The 25,478-nt window shown below is 49.3% G+C and overlaps 1 protein-coding gene across 1 annotated transcript in view; it reads right to left on the bottom strand.

Moving 5' to 3' along the window:
- Positions 1-25,478, bottom strand: part of LOC136830479 (trafficking protein particle complex subunit 8-like) — an 80,042-nt gene that overhangs the window by 54,182 nt on the left and 382 nt on the right.

The following is a 25,478-nucleotide window of genomic DNA, read 5'->3' as shown; positions in this document are numbered from 1 at the left end:
TCAGTCCTTTACATTAGGAAGACCCACTTGTTGGAAGGAGGAATCTGAGTGAGTCTCTAAACTGACTGGAGTTCACCATACCTGGACTACCCCTCCTGGTCGAAAGAGTGAAGAGGAGTACCATGCCTCTGACACAGTGATTGGAGTATAGGAACTGCAAGATCAATTGTGAGACTTCTGGGCCTTTTCGAATGAGTGAGGAAATGTAACTCACATGAAAATAGGCTAGGAAGCATCTTACGAGTCAGAGGCAGTAAGGCAAAAACCAGAAAAGGGTTTGTCTATTGCCAGGGTCGCCGTCCTCCCCTTGCTAGAGGAAGGAGGAGGATTGCTTCTAAGATTCTAGGAAAAAAAAATAGAATGGGAGCTCGATGTGTAAGCTTACCACATCAGACGCCAGTTCCAGCAAGTGTCAATTCGAGTTCCATTCTCTCCTAGAAGGAAGAGAAGCAGCAGGACGAGGAAGGAGGAGGAGGAAAGGCCAGTCACTCTTGTAATCCCTCTCACTTCCAGAACCATACACATTAGGCGAGATGCTACCTGTCCTCTTCTAGGAGCAAGGTAAGAAAACACAACTTGTTGAGCAGCCACCACAGGTCCAAGGAAGGGGGGTTCCAAGGGCTCTTGGGCAAAAATCCCAAGGTAGACCGACAGAAACTTCCGGAATGCAAGGGATGGACCAAGCCATTGACTCTATGAGCTCTCAGAAAGAGTGTATAGGTGTCGTCAATGTCAGCCGCAGAGTACACCCTTCCAATCGTCTCTTGAGGCCAGAAAGAAAGATGTGTCCTTGGACACTTCTTCTTGGGTGAATAATACTAGCGCAAAGTCGTCAACATCCACAGAGATGTCGAGTCTTCTTCAGAAAGTATCACAGCACCCTAAGAGGACGAAGCAGCGACTGATCTGGATCATCGACTACAGTCCAAGGAGGAGGGGATCCTGGATCATCGACTACAAAGTCCAAGGGGGAGGGGATCATGAAGAACTCGAACCTGGCAACAGGTGCCAATAGGTTCGGAGCTCGCAATGACATCCGAGACGGGTCAAGCTACTGATCCCCATCCCTTGAATACTCTCAGCAAAGGTCCATGAAGATCGTCTATCCTCTTCTCCAATGCCGAAGCAAGACGAGAGATGGTCTTGAGAGTTGGATCTCTGTCTGACAACTCTCGCAAGGGTGCGTGCGGAGTATGAGACAGGAACCCCAAACGAGTCATAAGCCACCCAGGGCCTGAGGCCCCTGGGTGAGCAAGACTGATTGAAGCTTCTCATCAATAACTAAATCTCGACTGAGGAGAAAAGAGCTACTTTCAGGTGAAAGACTAGGCCGAATGTGGACCTAAGTCTTCACAACTGAACGGGAGAAGCAACTCTCGGCGAAAAAGACGAGAAAGTCCAAGATCTGCTGAAGAGCGGATCTGACCAGAGAAAAGGTCCCGTCAATGACACCAACCAGCGAAGACAGCTCCAATCCCTGGGTACTGCTGCAGAGGATTGATAGACATATCCAGCTATCTCCGTTGCCGCTCGGTGAGAAGCCTATGCTTGCAAGGGAAGCCGGATAGTCTCTAGTTGTAAAGGCGCAGGGATTGTACTGCCTGAGGAACTGCTTCACGTGTTGCTGACACAGGTTGGATCAGGGAGGAACTCTTCTCGGTGCCTCGGAAGCAGAGCCAGCAGGTCAGCATTCGTCTAAATTCGGGGTGAACGACACTTGCTGAACTCCTTGCAAATTAGACAGCATGAATCACCGTAGCAGCCCGTGGGACTGGTATGATGGAGAAGAAGACCTGCAGACTTCTGTTGTGCTTGGAGGCAAACAGAAAGAGGATACAGAGCTCTCCAGTCAAACAACCTTTCTAGAAATTCATTTCTCGCTATAATGTGGTTCGGATTCCACAATAAGCTGTAGGTCCCGTTGCTAAGTAACCAATTGGTTCTTAGCCACGTAAATTAAGTCTAATCCTTCGGGCCAGCCCTAGGAGAGCTGTTAATCAGCTCAGTGGTCTGGTAAAACTAAGGTATACTTAACTTTTTGTGAAGAATTGGGTGAGGGGAGCTCTTTGTCCTTGTCAATTGATGCCAGAGGCTGAGCTTGCCAGCCAATACATCCCTCTGCCTGGAATGTATCTGGCTGACGGCTCTACAGAGTGCACCACAGTACACCCAAGCATCTGCAAAGTCAACCGAAGCAATGGGAGGGAAACAAGACCCTCTTGTTTGGGAAAAAAGCTCTCTAATCACCAGAGTTCATAAATGTTCTAAAGGGTCCACAATAATATAACTGTTTAAGGCTCGTGTAAAATTTTTAAAAGCTTTCAAACCCTACTCTGGGTTCATCTTCAGTGGACCCTTTAGAACCCTCTTGTTTGTTGGCATATGCCACTACAGTGGTGTTGTTGGGCAACAACACCACAGAGTACCTCCAGAAACTGATCCTGAAACTCTCAGAGGGCAAGAAAACTGCCTTGAGTTCCAGGATGTTGAAAAGAAGATATTTATCCTCTCGGCTGCACACCTCGAAGACAACAGTCTTACATGTATGCGCCTATTCCCCAGTCGGAGCATCTGAGAACAGAAGCATGTTGCAAGGAAAATATGCAGGCATGTTCAGAGGTTCCTGTCGATCAAGCACCAGCCTAAATCCTCCCTCATCCTTCGAGAGAGGAAGGATTAAGAACTGCAAGCAGATCTCCCCCATTCTCCATGAAGAGAATCGAAGGCAAAGTTGCCCTCAAGGGACAACTTCTGCAGCTATGACAGGATACCAAAGACAACTAGCTCTAACCGGGCTGGCTGCTCCTGAAGCTGAGAACATGAGAGAGGAGACGGAATGGAAGTTCGATGAAAGATGGCCAAGACCCGGAGGAAAACAGATACTTCTCCTGAAGGATAGCCACTACCAGGTCCCGGCTATGTCGCTGTCATTTAGTCCATGACTTATCAGTCATTCCTTCATCACGACACCAGTAGGAGGAGAACACGGAACGGCGTTCTCCCTTCCTCTCCTCCCTCTGCCCTCTTCCTGATTGGAAAGAGGATTGAAAGAGACACATATGCACACTTTCTAAAAAGAGAATGAGGAAGGCTGGGTGTTCTGCGAGCACCCTTTGAAGCCTAAGACTTCTTAACGGCTGAGGAAGGGCTAGCCTGCCTTTGTCCAGAGGACAAGGCAGTTGCCCTGGCACGTTCCTTGACTACTGTGGTATCTACTTATTCTCTGCAAAAGAGGGCGGCAGAACCGAGTAAAGGTCCGTTCCTGAGGGAAAGTGACGACTCGGGACTTACAAGACTGGAGATCGGAATCAGGACAGTGTCCCTCTTCTCTGCACCAGAATTGCCCACAGTTTGCTGTCTGGTGCCGGGTAGGCGAACCCACCCTCAGAATGGAACAGTCTCTAGAAGGAAGAGTCCTCTTCAGGAATGATCGCATCCAAGGAGGGAAAGCCTTGAAAAAGTAAAGAATCACAGATTCATCAGGAGACTGCCTGGGGGGAAGCCATAGCTGTGTCTTCCAGGTTCGCCGTCTCGTTGTGAGAGGGAACACCCTTCGCGACAAAGGGAAACAGCGAGAGACCCAGAGTCCAGACGAGCCAGAGCCAGGGAAGTCTGCTAGTCAGCAAAAGACCCTTCCGAGGCAAGAGCTGCTTCTGTCAAGGAAGAGGAAGGAGAAAGAGCTTGACTGGGTGGCTCAACCAAAATGAACTCCTTGTCCAGGGAAAAAGCATTCATCTGGCAGCCCCAACAAAACCCCTGCAAGGAGCAGTAAAAAGTTATTCACAGGGGATGCCCTGGTTCTTTCCCCAAGATCACTGTGCTACTGAATCGGCATGAAGATCTCTGCGAAGAAAATCGAGGGTGTCCATGTCCCTAAGAAGAAGACCCTCGAGTCCTCCTGCAGCGCAACACTCCTAATCTCTTCTCCTTGGACAGATAATCTCACCACAACCCAGAAAACCACCTTCGACACTCAGATGTACAGCGAGCCGATCCAAGAACCAAGCCAAAACGTAGATCCTTGTAGTGAAACTCCAAAAAGAAACAAAACTCGTCGGACTCCTCTCCATCCGACTCCCATCCCTCGGCAGCAACCGAAAGGTTTTGAGGGAAGAGGAGAGGAGAAAAGCATTCTTACCAGTCCTGCTAGAAGAACCAGCAGGAAAGGCTGACCGTGAGCGATCATCAACCAGAGGTGATAACGGCAGCACGGGGGAAGGAGAGCACTAACACCACAGCGAAGCGCTAACCTGAAGGGAGCGAAAGTTTACTTCAGCTGAGTTTCCTGAAGGAAGGAGAACCTCGACAGCATTCGGTTTGCTGAACGGAGCAAGTTGAGTCAATTACATAAACAAGATCAGGGGCCGGGTAAGCAAGCCAAGAGAGCCGAGCCAGTCTTGCAACGTGATCAGGTGCTGGGCGAGCGGGCCAAGCCAAGTGAGCTGATCCGATCACATAAATGTGATTGGTGGCTGGGCGAGCAAGCAGGGCTGAGCCAAGCCGAGCCAGGAAATCTTGGCCATGAAATAGCGCTGTCCTCAAGACATAGTGTCGAAACACCCTTCTCCCATCCTGTGCCTAAACCAGACTGGAGAGTGAACTCCCTAGTACAGTACTAGTTTGGGGGTGCCCGAGATTCCACAGAATCCCGGACACTCGACAACTCGCTAGTCAAGCGCTCGCGGTCCCAAGGAATCTGAGCGCTTGCTGAGCTCTCAAGATTCCAAGGAGTCAGAGCGCTCAGCGAGACTCACGAATCTCGTAAGAACAGTCATCAGGAGTAAGCTCCTCTCAGCTTCCGAAGAAACTGAGGAAGGACAGACACAGAACCAGTCTTAGACGCAGACTTGTAAGAACTGAAATCGAGAGTGCTGCCTCAAAAGGTCGCACACCCAAGGCCTCCAAGACATGAGACTACAATGGGGAATGCAAATCGGTTCCCGACCCCAAGGGCCAGGAAGAGTCAAACAAGAGAACGCACTGCCTCTCCAAAGAGAGGTGGTCCCTCAGAAGTCCCGCAGGACCTCTGAAGGGAACCTCCTCCTTGCCTCTCCAGGCGCTCAAACCCTCGGGACTGAAACACCAGGTTGGGAACCTGACAGAGCACAGTTTTGGAACTGACTAAGCACTCAAAAATAACAATTTTTTTTTTTTTAATAAATTGTAGTTTTCCTAATACACAAACCTGAGGTCCTTTACATTAGGAATTAGCCCTTCTTTGGCTGAGTCGGTTGAGCTTTAGACTGTCACTCTATGGACCGGAGTTCAATTCCCCTGACCAGCTGATGAAGAGTTAGAGGAATTTATTTCTGGTGATAGAAATTCATTTCTCGCTATAATGTGGTTCGGATTCCACAATAAGCTGTAGGTCCCGTTGCTAAGTAACCAGTTGGTTCTTAACCACGTAAAATAAGTCTAATCCTTCGGGCCAGCCCTAGGAGAGCTGTTAATCAGCTCAGTGGTCTGGTAAAACTAAGCTATACTTACTTTACATTAGGAATTACTTACAGAGCAGCTGGAAACGGCCGTTGAACTTTCAAACTAGGTGGTTGAGCAGTTAACTACAATCCAGTAGGCGGGACTCCCGTCCCGCCTGCCCCAGATGTAAACATTCCAATTTGCCTTTCAGCCCAGGTGTCAGATTGAGGGGTGGCATGAGGTGGTCATGAAAATGTAATGTAAAGGACCTCAGGTTTGTATAGTTAAGAAAAATACAATTTACTTTAAAAAACTGTTATTTGTTCTGACACGATATACAAACCGTCAATCCTTTACATTAGGAAGACTCACTGGCTGGAGGGAGGAATCTGAGTGAGTCTCCTGAACTGACTGGAGTTCACCACACCTTGTCTTCTCTTCTTGGTCGATACAGCGAGGAAGGGAAAACTGCCTCTGACAAAATGATCAGGTTGTAAGAAATGCAGGATCAGTTGTTAGACTTCTGGGTCCCTTTGCAAGAAAGAGGAATTGCCAGTTCATGCAAAGTAGGCTAGGAAGGACTTGGAGTCGGATGACATTAAGGCAATCACAAGCACTGGGTTTGTCTTATTGTCATGGTCTCCTTCCCCCCCCTTGCAAGGGGAAGGAGTAGGGTTGCTTCTATAAAGAGAAGCTCCCGTTGGGTGCTTACCTGCATTGACCGCCAGATCCAGCATGTAACAGCATGTCCGCTCTCTGCCCATGGGAAGAGAGCCAGGATAGGGAGAGAGAAGAGAGGCCAGTCACTGCACTTTCATTCTCCCAATCACAACTGTACATCTTAGGTGAGATGCAACCTGTCCTGTTAGAGGAGCCAGGTAAGCTACACAACTTGTTGAGCAGCCACCACAGGACCCAAGGAAAAAGTGCCCAAGGACTTGTGAGCAACATACCGGAGGTAGAAGGAGGTGAAGGTGGTCTATTGGGACCACACACCTGCCTTCAGCATCTGCAGAACCAACATGTTCTTCCAGAATGCGAGGGACGGACCAATGCTGCGAACTTTGTGAGCTCTCAGACGAAGTGTACCGTTGTCGTCTTCTCCAGCAGCAGAATACGCTCTCCTTATTGTCTCACGAAGCCAGAAAGAGATCATGTTCTTGGACTCTTCTTTCTTGGTCGAGCCAGTACTAACGAAGAGTCGTCGACACTCAGGCCAGAGACGTCGAGTCCTCTTCAGATAGCGCCGCAGCACTCTAACAGGACACAGTAGCATCTCGTCTGGTTCATTACCTACAAAGTCCTCTAGGGAGGGGAACGTGAAGGATTCGAACCGTGCGTCAGGGACCGAAGGATTCTGAATCTTCACTACGAAATCCAGGACGAAATCGATCGTAACCGATCCACATCCCCTCGAGTGTTTAAGATCAAAGGAAAGTCTGTGTAGTTCGCCAACTCTCTTCGCTGATGCCAGGGCCAGCAGGAAGACGGTCTTGAGGGTCAGATCCCTGTCTGATGACTCTTGTAAAGGCTCATACGGTGCACGAGTCAGGCTCCTTAGAACGAGTCACATCCCATGCAGGGGGCTGGAGGTCCCTGGGTGGGCAAGACCTTTCGAAGCTTCTCATCAGTAGGGAAATCTCAAAGGAAGAAGAGATGTCTACTCCTTTCAGCTGCAACGAGTGCAGCGTGGTAGCCTTTCACAGCCGAAATGGAGAGAAGCTTCTCTCAGCGAAGGAAGACGAGGAAGTCCACGACCTGCTGAACAGTAGCTCCGACCGGAGAGATACCCAGTCGACGACACCAACCACAGAAGACAGACCACTTTCCCTGGTATACCACTGCAGAGGATCATCTGAGGTACCCAGCCATCTCTGTTGCTGCGCAACGTGAAAAGCCTCTCGCTCGCAGGAGATGGTGGATAACCTCCAGCCGTGAAGACACAGGGACTGTACTGCCTGGTGGTACAGCTTCACGTGGGGTTGACACAGCAGGTTGGGCCAAAGAGGTATTTCTCTCGGTGCCTTGGAGAGGAGAGATAGCAGGTTGGGATACCAAACAGTCTGCGTCCATTTGGGTGCCACCAGAATCATTCTGAGATTCAGAGTGATCATCGCTTGGTTGATCACTCTGCGAATCAGACAGAACAGAGGAAAGGCATAAACGTCAAGGTTGTCCCACAGGTGCTGGAACGCATCCTACACAGCGGCTCATGGGTCTGGCATGACAGAGCAGAAGACCTGGAGTTTTCTGTTGTGCCGGGTGGCGAAAAGGGTCGATGACTGGACACCCCCACAGGTCGAATAGCCTTTCCGTGACTTCCAAGTGATGGAACCATTCGGTTCCGATCACCTGATTCTGCCGGCTGAGCTTGTCTGCCACAACATTCCTCTTGCCTGGAATGTACCTGGCTGACAGCTCTATCGAGTGAGCCACGGCCCACTTGTACACCTGCATCATCAACTGGCGGAGCGGGAGGGATACTAGACCCCCCTGCTTGTTGACGTATGCCACTACCATGGTATTGTTGCTCATCAGTACCATGGAGTGTCCCACCACTCGATCCCAAAACTCTTGGAGAGCCAGGAAGGCTGCCTTGACTTCCAGGATGTTGATGTGAAGTTACTTGTTGTCTCGGTGCCACACTCCTGAAGTCAGCAACTCCTCCAGGTGTGCGCCCCATCCCTTGGTTGATGTGTCTGAGAACAGCAGCATGTCTGGAGGGGGAGTATGCAGGGATACACCTATCAAGAGGTTCATGTCGTCCATCCACCAGCAAAGGTCCTTTCTCACCTCCTCGGAAAGAGGGATGAGAAAGCACTGGGGGTCTCAGGACTGGGACCAACTCCTTTAGTCTCCATTGTAGAGACCGCAGGTGAAGACGCCCATGAGGTACCAGCTTCTCCAGCGACAACAGGTGACCGATGACGACTTGCCATTGCTGGGCTGGCTGTTCCTGTTGAGACAAGAACAGCTGTGCTGCCTGCCTGAACCTGCTGATATGAGAGTCCGAGGGAAAGACTTTCGCTGCTACCATGTCTAACAGCATGCCCAGGTACTTTATCCTCTGCTTGGGGGTGAGATCTGACTTCTTGAGATCCACCATGATCCCAACATCGCAGCAAAACTCAAGGAGTCGCTCCTTGTCCTGCAGCAACTGCGAGTGGGATCTCGCCAGGACGAGCCAGTCGTCGAGATACCTCAGTAGACGTATCCCGCGCAAGTGGGCCCAAGCTGACACGAGAGAGAAGAATCTCGTGAACACTTGGGGAGCAGTCGAGAGCCGGAAGCAGAGTGCCCTGAATTGGAAGACCATCTCCCCGAGGATAAAGCGGAGGTACTTGCAAGAGGACGGATGAATGGGTATTTGGAAATACGCATCCTTCAAGTCCATCGTAAGCATGAAGTCGTTCTCCCTGATGGAAGCGAGCACGGATCGTGCCGTTTCCATCGTGAACTGAGTCTGGCAAATGAATCAGTTCAAGGGAGAGAGGTCTATGATTGGTCTCCATCTCCCTGTGGCTTTCTCTACGAGGAAGATATGGTTGTAAAAGCCTGGAGACCGTTCCGACATGACTTCCACAGCACCCTTGCTCAGCATGGCTTGCACTTCTTGCTGTAGTGCGGAGTCCTTCGGAGTTCCTTGGACGTATGTGCGGAGACGGACCGGAGAATAGGTGAGGGGAGGCCGAGACTCGAAGGGTAGTAAATACCTCTCCCGAAGGACATCCACTATCCAGGTCTCGGCTCCATGTCACTGCCATGTTGCCCAATGACTCGACAGGCACCCCCTCCCCACCTTCGGCAGCATTTGGGGGGGAACACCGACCCCTAGCATTTCCCCTTCTTCTTCCCCTTGCCCCCTTTTCCAGATTGGAAAGCAGGTTGAAAGGGGCGGGAAGACCCACCCTTTCCAGAGGAAGAAGAAGGCTGGGTGTTTCCACGGGACCCCTTTGAAGACTGACACTTCTTAGGGGCTGAGGAAGTGCTAGCCTGACCCAAGGGCCTGGCCGCAGTGGAACACGAAGACCCAGAGGTCTTGGCCACTGCCTGGTGAACAAGCCGGTCGCTGTCATCAGCCCGGCGCTTGTCCACCACAGCATCCACCAACTCTCTAGGGAAGAGAGAGGCAGACCCCAGCAATGGTCTGCTCCACAGGGTCATTGCCGACTTGGACCCCAAGGACCTGGAGAAGCAAGACAGAATGGCGTCCCTTCGCTTCAGGATCAGGTTAGCCCACAGGTTTGCCGTCTGGTGGGCGAGGTAGATGGCCCTACCTCCAGACTGGCACAGTCTCCCGAAAGCGGAGTCCTCCCCGGGTGTGATAACGCATGAGGAAGCACTGTGAAGGACCACAGATCCAGCCAGGAGACTGCCTGGAAAGCCGCCATGGCGGTGGCTTCCAGGGTTGCGGCTTCTTGCTGAGAGAGGGAATTACTCTGCAGTAATTTGCTGCAACGAGAGACCTGGATCTAGACGCAACAGGTCCAGGTCAACCTGCTTAGCGGCAATGACCTCTCCGGCGACGTATAAAAACATTTCTGTCGAGGCAGAGGAGGGGGAAGTAGCTTGTCCGAGCGGTTCGATCGGAGAGAATTGTCCTGCCCAGACACAAGACCATTCACCCGATCAAGTACCCTCTCAGCAAGCGTGGACCACAGCAGCCCCACCGAAGCCTTGGATTCCTTCTTGGGTCCACAGTAGGATTCAAGGTGTGACAGACAATCCACACCCGAGGCCGTGGTCCCTTCCACGAGGTTGTTGTGCTGATGAATCAGCGCAATTATCTCGGCAAACACCCTCTGTATCTCTTGGGTGTCCTCGTCCTGGGAAGAGGACCCTCGAGTCCTACCAGGCTGCAGTCCTCCCAATCTACTCTCCCTGCAGGAGGGAGAACCTTGGCAGACCCCCATGATCCTTCCTGCACCACGCGGGCATACGACCGGGCCAAACCAAGGACCGAGCCAGGCACATACACCCCCAAGGTAGATCTCTGGGGAGACAACTCGCCAGAGTTCTTCCTGTCTGACTCACGCCCCCTGGAAGGAACCCAGGAGGTAGAGGGGACAGGCGAGGAGGGTCGGGTGCTCCCACTGGCCTTGCTGGCAGGACCAACAGGAGCAGCGGGTCGAAAGCGGTCACCAACCCGCAGTGGTGACGGCAGCCCGGGTCGAGGAGAGCGCTTTCCCCTGGGTGAAGCAGTCTTCGAGGCTGGAACCTCTCGGGAAGACTGAGCAGGGGACCTCTTCTCTGCTTCTCCAGGTGTCTGGACCCAAGGGACCTGGCTTGGTACTAGAAGAAGCACCATCAGGAAGAGTCGGGGCACCTGCATGCCTGGACTCTTTCTCTCGTCCCGCGCCCGAGTCCGTAAGGAGAGATGTTTCTCCCATACCAGACTAGGGTACTCGGGTCCCCTTAGAGACCTGGGTACTCGGAGCGACTCATGAGCGAGTGTCCGACACGGACCCGCTGGCCTTAGTAGTAGGCTTCTTCAGCGCAGCGAGGGGAGTGCGAACCATGGTTTGCACGCCCTCGGCTCCCGATACGACTGACCCAGGGGTCAACGCAACGGTTCCCTGATCCGTGGATCGGGAAAAGCCAATGAGAGATCCCACTGCCTTCCCTGTGGAAGGAGTCAGTCCCTTAAAGGTTTTGGTGCGAGACTTCCTAGGGGGCGGAGAGGCAGGCTTATTCTTACTTGGCTGGCGAGCCTCGGAAGGAGAAAAGGAAGAAGTCGAAGACGAAGATGAAGGCGACGACACCTTCCTCCATCTCTTCTTCGACTTCTTCTTTGCCATCTTCCTCAGGATCATAGTCAGGTCCCCAAACCAAGGAGGAGCAGCAGAAGGCACAGGAGCAACCAGGGGGGCCATGGAAGCAGGCGCAAACCAGGTAGCGGAGACGGTGCTCGAGCCAGCAGCTACCAGGGCAGATACAGCAGTGCGGGAGCCAGGACAGTCCAGAGACGAAGCCAGGGTCGGCGGCACGGGTGGCGCATGGGGAGCCCGGCCGGGCCGAGTTTCAGGGAAGCAAGGAGCCAGAACCATGGTCAAGAACGAGCATGGGTCAACAACAGGAGCAGGCATTGACATGTCAGGTACCGACGATGTCACCACGTGCGAGGGGCCAGGAACCCAGGAGGCAGCAGCACAGAGTGGAATGTGGCAGGAGCGGCCGAAACCTGGGTGTCGAGGTGCAAGGCCACCGTCACAGGCAGCTTGCCAAATGACGACATGGTGACAGTCATGGTGGTGGAAGAAGTGGTTGTGTGGGTTGTCACTGGAGCGCCAGACAAGTGTGACACCAGACCCTCCTGTGATGGAATGCCAGGCAGACCCAAGTGCCAGGCAGAGGTTAGATCGGGTACCTGGCCAACAAAGGACACTTCCACCCCCAAACCTGAGGACAAAGTCGGGTCAAAAAGGGAAGCCTCTACTCGCTCCAGGGGAAAAAATTCGCAAGGAGAGGCCCCAGAGAGGATGTCCTGTGTAACCGCTCCCCTACGGCCTTCCACACCCAATGAAATCGAATGAGGAAGGGGAGGGGGAGTCCTCACCCGAAGGAGAGGCAGCCAGAAGGGGAAGCTTGCTGGGAGGGAGAAACGATCCCGACAGATCAGCCACCACGGGAGTCATCGGGGGCATGTTACCCTCGGACGATTCCTTGGTGGGCTTCCTACAGTAACGTCTCCTCCCCTCAAACTTCTTCCACTGCTCAGGAGACCAGGAACAACACTCGTTACAAGGCGAAGCACGCGAACACACACGTCCCCAGCAAGTGGGGCAGAGGGCGTGTGGGTCCGTGTCAACACTACATCTGAAAGTATTGCATTTCTTGCCTCCCCCCCAGGACACATATGCTGGGGTAGGAGGGCTTAAAAGGCTTATCAATATTCATCCTAACAAGAAAACAGGAAAGTTCCCACCAGGAAAAGCTTCAAAGCAGTCAGCCAGAGAGCGAGAGAACAACGTCCGCAGTCTACGACGGCCAAAAGCAAATTGGAATGTTTACATCCGAGCAGGCGGTACTCCCGCCTCCCGGATAGTAGTTAACTGCCTAACCACCTTGTTCAAAAGTTCAACGGCCATTTCCAGCCTACGCTGAAAGTAATTCCTAATGTAAAGGACCGACGGTTTGTATATCGTGTCAGAACAAAATGTATTCAGTCATGAAAATAACATCAAAATCCAGTAAACCCCCCAGATTCACGTTCTCATGATTCGCGGACTCACGTATTCGCGGATTTCTCTTTGGAACGTGTCTACCCATTATTTGCGGAAAATTCGTCCATTCGTGGTATTTTTTACTGAGAAATATTCACTAAAAAAATACTCTATTTTCATCTCATTTTCATGACTAAATGCACTTTTTGTAATAAAATTATTAAAATATTCAGGTAATGCTCGAGTTACGATACAGTAATTCATCTGACGATAATTCGATTTTGCAATGGGGTAAGCAATTAATACTGATACCACAATATTATTTGTAAAATATTTTTAAATTTCATCAACCTCAGGCAAACGTAATCAGGCAATGAGAGAGACCAAATTACAATAGACAACTTTTCCTCCATCTCTTTACTGGTTCAATCTGGCAAACAACCATCAAGTTAAAAAGTAAAAAAGAATGATAAAAGTATTGTTAGTAACATTATACTCTTGCGTAAATGCATACAGCCATAAACAACCGACCAAGAAACTGTTGTTTTGCTTATAACCGAATCGGATAACAACAGCTGTTTACCTGGTATTTGAACCATCGTACGGTAATAAACAATTACCATACGTTATGGCGCAAATGACGTCAAGTAGAATAGGACTGATGTATTTTTACACTATACCCTTATTCGGCATGGATAAAAGATCGGCAAGGAAATATACTGCTAAATTTAAGCTGCAAGTTGTAGCTGTAGAGCTGAGAAAACAATGTTCAAGCTGCTAATGACTATACTGTACTGTAAATTATCGTGCATCGGCAACACGGATGAAACTCGATCGTAATTAAAATGAGAGAAAGTATTTTAATCAAAACTACTGGGCATGAAAGAACACATTACTGTTATTTTTATGCCAATAAACGATAAATACATAAAGCTTGTATTATGATGAAATAAAGTGAAAATAGCGAACGGAATCTTGAATTTATTTTACACAACACAAACGCCCCCAAACAGCCATCGTCATCTACTAACGAAAATAATAGCTAAATTAATTTCACAACGAGACGTATTTTAGCTATATTTCAACTTAAAAACACTTTGTATAATGAAAAATAACCTTGCCCCATATAAATAAAGTATCAAAGATACATTTACACTAACTAGAAGCAAAAAAAGGCTATGAACTGCATTAAACACAGCGAAATAAACGCCGCGTAAACATTTCCAAAGCAAAATGTTGATTGTTATGATCGCAATTTATAATACAAAAGCAATATACGAATATATACAATATTACTGGATAAAGTGAATTAAGGCATAACATTTTAAAAGATCCATGGAAAAGATGCTTATACCCAAGTATTTTAATAGTTTTATCACAAAAAGTGCATTTAATCATGAAAATATGAAAATATGTATTTTTATAATAAAATGAGGTTTTGTACATACTTACCTGGTAATTATATATATAGCTGTAGTCTCTGACGTCACGGCAGAAAATTGAAAATCGCGGCAGCCCTAATGAATGGTCACGTGATACCCCTTCCCACCGCCCTGGTACTGAGTGAGAGGAACCATAACCCAAACTCTTCATATGTTTATGCCATACCTGGACCATGAGAGGGGAGGAGGGTGGGCTTTGATTATATAATTATTGGGGTAAGTATGTACAAAACCTCATTTTATTATAAAAAAATACATTTTTGTACATATAACTTACCTGGTAATTATATATATAGCTGATTGGCACCTTGATGGAGGTGGGCCATGGCAGCTAATATGAAAAAGTCTAGACAATTGTGAAAATAAAAACACAATGATGGTTTTCCTTACCTGTTGAGGTTTAATTGATTTGATGGATACTGCCTCTTAATCTGCTATCCTCAACTTGCACCAACTAGGTATATAGACCGGAGGGTTAAATGCTGCTGAGGGCTACATGCCAGTCAAGGGCTCACCGTGGACTATGCATGATAACCAACCAAATAAATGCCCTGCCCAGGGCGCAGTACACTCTCAAAACACATAGAACAAGGGGTGTCACCAATAACCATACCTTAAAAAACTATTACCCAAAATGTAAGACTGTTGGGTACTCCTAGTCACAATGTACTGGCTTTGACATCCCAGAAAACAACAACGCCTGACCTCCTTAAGCAAGAGAAAGCATCACAAGGAAGGATCAGATCCTTTATTCCCTTACCCAACACCGTGCCAGTCACCACAAACGGTCCCAACGTACTGCATCCATCATATATTGTCTCAATCTCTGGTATGTCTAATGAGACGCTAAACACTGACCTACATTTCCAAAATGTAGCTTGAATAATTGAATCTAAGGAAAGATTCCTCCTATATGCCAAAAGGTTGAGACCGCTCTCACCTCATGTGCTTTAACTTTAGAAATTTGAAGCTGCACGCCTTTCTACCTGGTTGTGAGCTTCTACAATCAGGTCTCTCAAAAGAAGGAAAGAGCATTCTTCAAAGAGGCCTACCAGATCCTCACAGAACACCAAAGATTAGAGAAGGACCTCTCACTGCTTGAGTCCTTTCAAAATATACTTTAATGCTCTTACTGGGCATAAAAGTCTTTCTTCTTCATCTGGTCCCACCAAACTGAGAGACCAGGGATCGAAAAGGATCTCGGCCAAGGCTTAGACGGAGTCTCATTCTTTTGCCAAAAAACTCAACAATGAAGAACAGACTGCCTTACCCAGAGAAAACCCAATTCACCTTTATCTAGGCGTGCAACTCACTGACTCTCCTTGCTGTAGCCAGAGCTACCAAGAAGATTGTCTTCCTCGTAAGGTCTCTGAAAGAGCAAGACGATAATGGCTCAAACTTACTGCCCACAAGCCATTTCAAGACCACATCCAAATTCCAGGAAACCAATCTCTCTGGAATTCTTGGATGTTTCAAAAATAAATCTGATAAGATCTGACAAGTCCTTGTCATTTGAAATATCTAGGCCCTTATGCCTAAAGACTGTCGAAAGCATTGCTCTGTAGCCCTTGATCGGAATGTTGCGACAAAGACAGCTTCCTTGTCCACACTCAGATACAGGAGGAAGTCTGGAATCTCTTCTAAAGTGGTCTTAGAAGATGATGTGCCAGTCTTCCTACACCACTCTCTGAAGACTGACCACTTAGCTTGATAAACTGCTGTGGAGGACTGTCTGAGAGCTCTAGCGATGGCTCTAGAGACCTTCCTTGAAAACCTCTAGCTCTGAGGCAACGTTCGACAGTCTGAACGCAATAAGTTGAAGAGAAAGATGACCTCCGTGAAATCTTCGGAAGTGAGGCTGTCTGAGTAGATCTACTCTCGGTGGTAAAAGCCTCGGGAAGTCTACGAAGACTTATCAAGTCCGGGAACCATTCCCTTGCTGGCCAAAACGGAGCAACCAGCGTCATGCGCATGTCCTTGTGGGACAACATTTTGTTAGAACTGCTCTCAACATCTTGAACGGAGGAAAGGCATCAAGGTCCAGACCTGACCAGTCCATCAGCATTGCATCCACGAAGACTGCCCCCTCGTCCGGCACTGGAGAGCAATAAAGAGGCAGTTGAGTTGTCTTCTTGGTGGCAAAACAGATCTATGAGAGGACTAAACGCATAGATTCCACAGTTGGAGGCAAACTTCTGATTTAAGATCCACTCTGTTGAGAGTACTTGAAAGCTCCTGCTTAGCTCGTCTGCCCTCACATTGAGCTTTCCTGGAATGAACCTTGTCAACAACGTCGTTTGGTTTCGTTTCCCCATAACAGAAGATCTCTTTATATTGGTATAAATGAGAACGAAGGGGTCCCTCCTTTATCTTTTTTATGTATGCGAGAGTTGTTGTATTGTCTGATTGGACAATCACTGCCTGGTTCCTTACCACCTTGAAAAATTCTAAAAAGGGCTAAATGAATGGCCTTTAATTCCTTCAGATTGATGTGCCACCGCTGGTTGTTCTCCCTTCCATCGGCCTGCTGTTTCCAACTTGCTCCAACGTGGCTCCCCATCCTAGATCTGGCGTCTGCACACAAGATGAGGTTGGGGTTCTTTTGGGAACAGTGAAATTCTTTCCTGAAGTTTCTCTGGAGAGTTCCACCAACTGAGGTCTGCCTTTATCTCCTCTGAGATTTGAAAAACAAACGAAACCGGGCTCTTCTTCCTGTCCCAGACTTCTCTTAAAAAGAACTGAAGGGCCTTAGATGTAGTCTCCCCAAACTCACAAACGGTTCTGAGCTTGGAAGACAACTTCTCCAGAAGGCTCATCCACTCGTTGGGTCGAGCACTGGGTCTTTTCAACAAAATCTCACTTGTTTTCAACAGGCACGACTCTACCCTCTCCACCGACAGAGAAGCCTGAAAACTACTGAGTTCATCTGAACTCCCAAATATTGACTAATTCTTGAGATGGCACCAGATGTGACTTCTGCCAATTTATCAAAGTCCCAATTCTTCGGTTAGATGAAGAGTCTTTTCCAAATCCTTCACACACCTTTTCCTTCGTCTTCAATACACGCAGGGAGCCAATCGTCTAAATAAAAACTGTTCTGATCCCCAACAGATGTAGCCACTTTGCCACTGATGACAAAACTCTATGGTGAAAACCTGGGGGCATTCGAGAGCCAAGCACATTGCTCTGAACTGAAACAAGTTCGCCCTTGAACACAAACGCTAAGGAACTTCCTCAAGCAGGATGGATTGGGATGTGGAAATACGAAGATCCTGGAGGGCGATGGATACCATCCAATCTCCTGGAAGAAGGGATGACAGCATTGATTGAGTGGTTTCCATCACAAACTTTGTCTTCTTTACAAACAGGTTCAAAGCACTCACATCTAGAACTGGCCTCCAGCCTCCTGACGCCTTTGGTACCCACAAAGAGACGATTGTAAAATCCTGGGGAGAAAGGGGGAGAACTTTCTCTATTGCTTCTTTCTGAAAGAAAATCTGACACTTCTTTCTCTAGAGCAGAACATTTCTCTGAGTCTAGAGAATAAGCCATTAAGACCACTGGTTCCCTGGACAAAGGAGGGTCCTTCAAGAATGGAATTGAATAGCCTTCCTTTAATACAGAAAACTGTCCAAGGTTCTGCTACTCCCCTTTCTTCCCAGACTGTCCAGAAAGCTGACAGTCTGGCTCCAATCACTGGTGAGTGAAGGGAGGCGCTCTCACTTCTTGTCGGAGGGTTTGATCCAACAAAACCCCTCTCCTCTCGATCTGGGAAACGATTTAGCAGGGCTCTTCCAAATCAAAGGGCCGACCTTGAGATCTCTCCCGTCGGTAGTTGTCGGGCGAAAGCAACTGTTGAAGGCAACGGTTTAGGCTTCTTGGTGGACTGTTTAGCAAGTCTTGAGTTGCCCTCTGTTGAAGAGTCGGCGATCTCAGATACTATTTGCCTCGGGAAAGATGTTTCCTATCTAAAGGAATTAACAACAAAGCTGACTTCTGGGACCGAGACACACCTTTAGTGGTGAAAGAACACCATAGTTCACGTTTCTTGAGAATACCTAACACATCTGGTTAACCAAGAGAGTTCCATAGCCTGATCTCTAATGCTCCTGTCGAAAAATACCAACAAGCTAACACGCCGGACAGGGAATGGAACTGATCGTCCTGAAGGGCGGTTCAATACAAAGCTTTCACAGTTTCAAACCTGGGCAGAGCTCCAACACCAATCGAAAACTTATAACTTCCAGAATCTAGTTAAAAGCATTCTTGCAGAGGTGATCAAATTCTGATTAAAAAAGAATACTTTGGCTGAATTAAGAGCCGACCTCCTGGCAGTACATCTACCAAACTAGAAAATCTGTATTGGGAGGCAGCTACTCCCAACAATGAGAAAGATTCTCCAGTCTTACCATTGACACCACGACATAGACGACAATTTCCAAGGGGGAAAACAAAACACAGTCTTCCCAATTCCTCTTCTCTGCAAGCCACTCCTCCATTTTTCAATCCTTTCTTGGCGAAATAGAAAGAACTAATTTGGTAGCCAGCATTCAAGAGTCTGTCCTATTATCGCTGATAAAATAAGGTTTGTTCATACTTACCTGGCAGATATATATATAGCTGTATTCTCCGATATTTTAATGTCCGACAGAATTTCAAATTTATAGCGGCACACGCAGTGGCCGGTCAGGTGGTTGGTTAGTACCCATTCCCGCCGCTGGGAGGCGGGTATCAGGAACCATTCCCATTTTCTATTCAGATTTTCATAGTGCCGTTGTCTCCTGAGGGGAGGAGGGTGGGCACTACGAATATATATCTGCCAGGTAAGTATGAACAAACCTTATTTTATCATTAAAATATCATTTTGTTCATGAAACTTACCTGTCAGATATATATATAGCTGAATCGCACCATTGGAGGTGGGCAGAGACAGCATAGGATTGAGAAACAAAACAATGTAGATGATTACACATCTTGGTTCCTTACCTTTTAGCATAGCTGACTTCGTGATTACTGTCACCCAAGTCTGCGTCTGCTTTACTGGAGTTTCCAACGAGGTAGAGACCTATATGGTTGGAGAGTTCCAGATGATCTGTCAACGGGGACGTGACCACTATGTGACCAGATCATAGCCCTCAAGAAGGAAGCAAAGAGACAAAAATAACCACCTGGCCTACCAAACATCGTGACTAGTTAAAAACTAAGGAAAGGGAAGACTGCCCCACAGTCTACCCACAACCATAAAAACACAACCAAAAATTTTTAAAACTATTCCTAACCATACATTAAAGGATAGGATGGGTACTGCCTCCTTCTCCCAAGATCGTACCAGCCAAAACGTAAGGTCCCAATGAACAGCAAGACTCATACACTGTTCTTACGTCCTTTAGGTAATGAGAGGCGAACACAGAATGACTTCTCCAATAGGTGGCATTCATAATATCGTTCAGAGCCATGTTCTTTTGAAAGGCTACTGACGTTGCAACAGCCCGAACCTCATGCGCTTTAACTTTCAAAAGTTCGAAGTCACTCTCCTGACAACTTTTATGCGCTTCTTGAATGGTGGACCTCAAGAAGAAAGCCAGCGCATTCTTTGACATGGGGACGTCAGGTCTTCTCACCGAGCACCATAACCTATCCGCAAGACCTCTTGACTCTTTTGTCTTGTCCAAGTAGAACTTTAGAGCCCGAACAGGGCATAGCAATCTTTCTGGTTCCTGACCCAGAATACCCGCCAAACCTTTCAATTCAAAGGACTTGGGCCAGGGGTGAGACGGGTTCTCATTCTTGGCAAGAAACGACGGTTGAAGAGAGCACACCGCATCGTCTCCTTTAAAACCAATTGACTTAGATATTGCATGAATCTCACTGATTCTCTTTGCAGTAGCGAGAGCAACTAAAAATAACGTCTTCTTTGTTACGTCCCTCAAAGAAGCAGCATGAAGGGGTTCAAAGGGCTTTGCATCAGGAACTTAAGAACTACGTCCAAATTCCAAGACGGAACCAAATACTGATGCACCTTAGTCGTCTCGAACGACCTAATGAGGTCATGCAGGTCCGTATTGTTGGCGATATCTATTCCTCTGTGCCGAAAGACCGCCGACAACATACTCTTATATCCCTTAATAGTAGAGACTGCCAGCTTCGGAACTTCCCTAAGAAAAAGAAGGAAGTCTGCAATCTGGCTCACAGTGGTCGAGGAAGAGGAAATCCTCTGCGTTTACACCACTGTCGAAATACGCCCACTTCGACTGGTAAACCGCGATCGAAGATGTTCTCCTGGCTCTCGATCGCTCTTGCCACCTGCTTCGAAAAACCTCTCGCTCTCGCCAGCATTTCGATAGTCTGAACGCAGTCAGACCGAGAGCGGAGAGGTTTTGATGGTATCGTTCGAAGTGGGGCTGTCTGAGTAGATCTGGACGAAGAGGCAACACCCTTGGAAAGTCTACCAGAAGCGACATTACCTCCGGGAACCACTCCTTGTAAGGCCAATACGGAGCGATCAGAGTCATCCTTGTGTCTTGCGACGACGCTAACTTCCTGACCACTTCTCCCAGGATCTTGAAGGGAGGGAAAGCGTAAAGGTCCAGACGAGACCAGTCCCAAAGAAGGGCGTCTATTGATACTGCTCCTGGATCCAGGACAGGAGAGCAGTAGAGCGGAAGCCTGTTGTTCTTTGATGTTGCAAACAGGTCTACTAAGGGTCGACCCCATAAACCCCACAGTTTTGACACACCTCCTGGTTCAGAGTCCACTCTGTCGGGAGCAGTTGATGACGACGACTTAGCAGGTCCGCTCTCACGTTCTGAACGCCTGCTACAAACCTCGTCAGGATCGTAACGTTCCTGGAACTCGCCCACAACAGGATCTCTTTCGCAAGGACGAACAGGGAACGAGAATGAGTGCCTCCCCTGTTTTCAGGTAAGCTAGAGCTGTGGTATTGTCCGCGTTTACCTGGACTGTGCGACCGACACTTGATCTTGAAAGAATCGAAGGGCTAGAAGAATCGCCCCCTAATTCTTTCATATTGATATGCCAGGTCACCTGTTCCCCTCTCCAGGTGCCTGACACTTCTCTCTTCCCCAGTGTTGCTCCCCACCCCGACATTGACGCGTCGGAGAACAACACTAGGTCGGGGTTCGGAAGGCTGAGAGACACGCCTTCTGAAAGCTTCGAGGGATCCAACCACCACCTGAGATGCTCCTTCACCTCGAGGGAAAGTTTGAGAGACAACTCGAGATTTTCCTTGTCTTCCCAGTTGTCTTGCAGGAAGAACTGAAGAGGCCTGAGATGTAGTCTCCCTAGGGAAACAAACTTTTCCAGTGAGGAAATGGTCCCCAGCAGACTCATCCACTCCCTCACCGAACATGTTTCTTTCCCTAGGAAGGCTAGGACTTTTCCGTAGCACAGCTGTTGACGTTCCGGGGACGGAAAAGCCCGAAAAGCCACTGAGTCCATCTGAATCCCCAGATACACGATGGACTGTGTTGGGGTCAGGTGTGACTTTTCGAAGTTGACCAGCAGGCCGAGTTCTTTCGTCAGGTTCAAAGTTGCTTGTAGATCCTCCAGACACCTCTCCCTCGATGACGCTCGAATCAGCCAGTCGTCCAAGTAGAGCGACACACGTACGCCTGCCAGATGCAGCCACCTTGCTACATTCCTCATGATGACGGTGAAAATCATGGGAGCTGTGGACAGGCCAAAGCAAAGAGCTCTGAATTGATACACCTTTCCCCTCAAGACGAACCTCAGGAACTTCCTTGACTGAGGATGTATCGGGCGTGGAAATACGCGTCCTGAAGGTCGAGGGATACCATCCAATCCCCTGGTCTTAAGGCTCCTAGAACAGACTGCGCCGTCTCCATCTTGAAAGTTTCTTTCACGACGAAGCGGTTCAGGCTGCTGACATCCAGCACAGGTCTCCAACTTCCCGACTGTTTCGGGACCAGGAACAGCCTGTTGTAGAAGCCCGGGAATCCAGGTCTAAGACCTGTTCTACTGCTCTCTTGACGAGCATTTGCCGCAGCAGGTCGTACAGGATCTCTTGTTTCTCTGGACCGTCACGACGGAGAGAGAGGTCCAAGGGCGAAAGGCTTAAGGGAGGGGGAGAAAGAAAGGGATCTTGTATCCTTTCTCTAAAACCGAAAGGGACCAACTGTCTGCCCCTCTCACTTTCCAGGCCTCGAAAACGCAAGAAGCCTGGCACCCACCGGTATCTGGAGGAGAATCACATCACTTCTTGCCCCTACCTCTAGCAAGGGCTTTTCCTCTCGAGAGGTTCTTTCCTCGAGAAGAAGGCTTTGAAGATGATCCGGCACGAAAGGGCTTCTTCATCTTGGGTGAATGCTGACGGGTTGACGTCGTCGAGGTCACGGGAACCGCAGGGCGCTTGATGACTGAGCCAACAGGTCCTGTGTGGTCTTCTCTTGCAAGCTTGCAGCGATGTCCTTTACCATCGAAGCCGGGAAAAGATGACTGGAAAGGGGAGCAAACAACAGTTCTCCTTTCTGTGCCAAGGAGACGGACTTCAAAACCGCAGAAGAGTGACCTCTTCTTGAGCACTCCAGTCGCAAAGTGCGAGGCCAATTCGTCAGAACCATCTCGGACCGCCTTGTCCATGCAAGACAAGATGCTCAAAAGGTCCGACAAGGAGATCGAGTCCTGACTCCGAGACTTAAGGTCCAAAGCTCCAAGGCACCAGTCAAGGAAGTTGAAAACTTCAATCGTCTTGAAAAGGCCCTTCAAAAGATGGTCCATCTCCGTAAGAGTCCAGGGAACCTTGGCCGTCGACAGATGAGACCTCCTACTCGAATCAACGAGAGGCGAAGTCTCCCTTAGATGAGGAAGGAAGACGTAAGCCTAAGTCTTCTCCGGTCTCATACCACATCGCCGCTTTTCCCGAGAGTCTTGAAGGGGAAGGGCGAAAGAAGACTTTCCTGAGCTTTGCGGGAGTCCATCCACAAATGGACTTTCTTGAAGGCCCGCTTAGTGGAAAGCGATTTAGTCATCTTCAGAAATCCCGGGGCTTTCCTAGACTTAGTCGAAGTCAGTTGAGAAGGAGGAGAGAGAGGTACTGCCGGCAGAAACTTGTCGGGAACCAACAGCAAGCAACACCAGCTGGCTCGCAACAACTTCCTACACAACCCTCAGTGCCAACGCCCACCCAGCCACCACCCCCACAGAAGGCCATCGCCCAGACCCCGCCGCCCTTACGTCCTGACGCTACATACCAGGTGTTTAGGGAATGGCGTAGACGCTGGGATGACTACAGCGTGATGGTGGACCTAGGGGCATTGCCTACCAGGAAGCAGTTGATACAACTTCGTATGTGCCTTAGCCTGGAGACACAAAGGATACTTGAACACACGCTCAACATACCACCAGACACGGATCAGAGTGTGGACGAGGTCTTGAATGTTCTCCAGGAACATATTAAGAACCTGTGGAATGAAGCCCTATGACGCAGGGACCTGCTTTCCTGCAAACAGAGGGAAGGGGAAAGCTTTAATGATTTCTACGTCCAACTGAAGCATGTAGCAGAGGAAATCGACGTCTGCCCTGGCCATTCTGCTGCTTGCGAAGAGACTCAGCTGAAGATGATCATCATCATGGGAGTCAGGGACGAGGAGCTCACCCAGAAAATCATTGCCCTGGATGCTGCAGCTCCACTGACCACCATGGTCAACGAATGTCGCTCCTATGAGGCCACACGGACAGCCACCAATGCCATACGTGCCCCTCCTTCTAAATTGTGTGCCGTTTCTGCTTATAAGAAAACCAAAAGACATGGCAGCAAGGGCGCTACCGCGCACCCAACCCCTAACAGAGACTCTTCATGCCTTTCCTGCACAAGGAAGTACGGCATCTGCAGACAGGTGACCAGCCACCGACAGTGTATATGGTAAATTGTAGTGGCAAGTGGGACACTACGCAGGACCCAAAGTGTCCTGCCAACAAGGCCACATGCACACTGCGGCCGAGTGGGCCATCATGACAAGTGTTGGTGACAGCAGATGAGTGTTACAAGGTGGCCCGCCCAATGCCACGCCCCTTCTAACAAGTCTTCCAGCTGTCGCAAGGTCGAGACCCTTTCCACAACAACTTGCCCCTCACCATCGCCCATATCCCTCAATCTCACCTATAGGGATGGGACATCCAAGATTATGATGCTGCCTGACACAGGAGCTGATATATCAGTGATGGGCCCCCAGCACTTGGAATTTCTTCGCATTCCCAGGACTGAGCTACAGCCTCCTGCCACGTCAGTGACCCTCACGGCAGATGGGTCAAAGATGACACCAGCTTTATGGCACCTTTAAGGCCACCCTATCAAATGGCCAAGCGGTCCTGCCTTGCCACGACGATTCAAGTCCGCGAAGGCGTTCGATGCCACTCCTGTCCTATGCACTCTGCAAGGAGTTGGCCATCATCCAGCCAAGCTTTCCACGGCCCATCCTACAGGTCACCCATGTTAACCGATGTAAGGAGTTACCCCTCCATGCCAACACAACCCCTGCTGAGGCCCGAGAATACTTCCTACAAGCCTTCCATGATGTGCTCGTGTCTAAGGAGGACCTTAAAGGAGCCCCATTAAGGCCGATGGCAGGCCTTCCCATGAAAATTCACCTCAAGGTGGATGAGGTCCCATTCGCCATCCACACCCCACGGCAGATCCCCTACGCTTTCCGGGAACCTGTCAAGAATGAACTAGCCTCCATGGTCCAGCAGGGAATCATTAAACCTTGAGGAGACGAGCAATCCGAATGGTGCCACCCTCTAGTCGTTGTCCCAAAGGCCAAGGGAGTTCGCATCACGGTGGATCTCACCAAGTTGAATGCACAAGTCTCCCGACCAGCCCACCCTTCTCGCCCCACACTCCTTACTGCTGATCGGGCCAAGGACTCCACCGCCAAGTTTCCTTCACCACCGCACACTTCACACGGCTACTGGCAGATGGAGTTAGCAGAAGAGGACCGCCACCTCACCACTTTTATTACGCCTTACGGACGCTTCCAGCATTGCCGGGGACCCATGGGCTTCGCTGCCACTGGCGATGCTTATTGCTACCGTGGTGACCTGGCACTCCAGGGCATGAAGAAGTGCGTCAAGGTTGTTGATGACATTCTCATCTTCGACGACGACCTGCTGACACACTACCACAGGATCCATGAACTGCTCACCCGCTGCCGCAAACATGGCATCACTCTCAACAGAGACAAGTTCACAGTGGCAGAGACCCGAGTGAATTTCTGTGGCTTCACTCTTTCCGAAGAAGGAATCGCTGCTGATCCAGGACGGGTTGCTGCTCTACAAGATTTCCCAACACCGTCCAACCTGACGTACCTACGTTTCTTCATGGGGTTAGTAAACCAGTGGCAGAGTTTACCCCAGATATTGCCCTGACTGCATAACCCCTTCGCCCACTCATGAGCCCCAAGCGCTCTTTTATGTGGAC

This window comes from Macrobrachium rosenbergii, chromosome 46 (genome assembly GCF_040412425.1).
Source record: "Macrobrachium rosenbergii isolate ZJJX-2024 chromosome 46, ASM4041242v1, whole genome shotgun sequence".
NCBI lineage: Eukaryota > Metazoa > Arthropoda > Malacostraca > Decapoda > Palaemonidae > Macrobrachium > Macrobrachium rosenbergii.
This window is presented reverse-complemented; position numbering and strand designations above follow the sequence as displayed.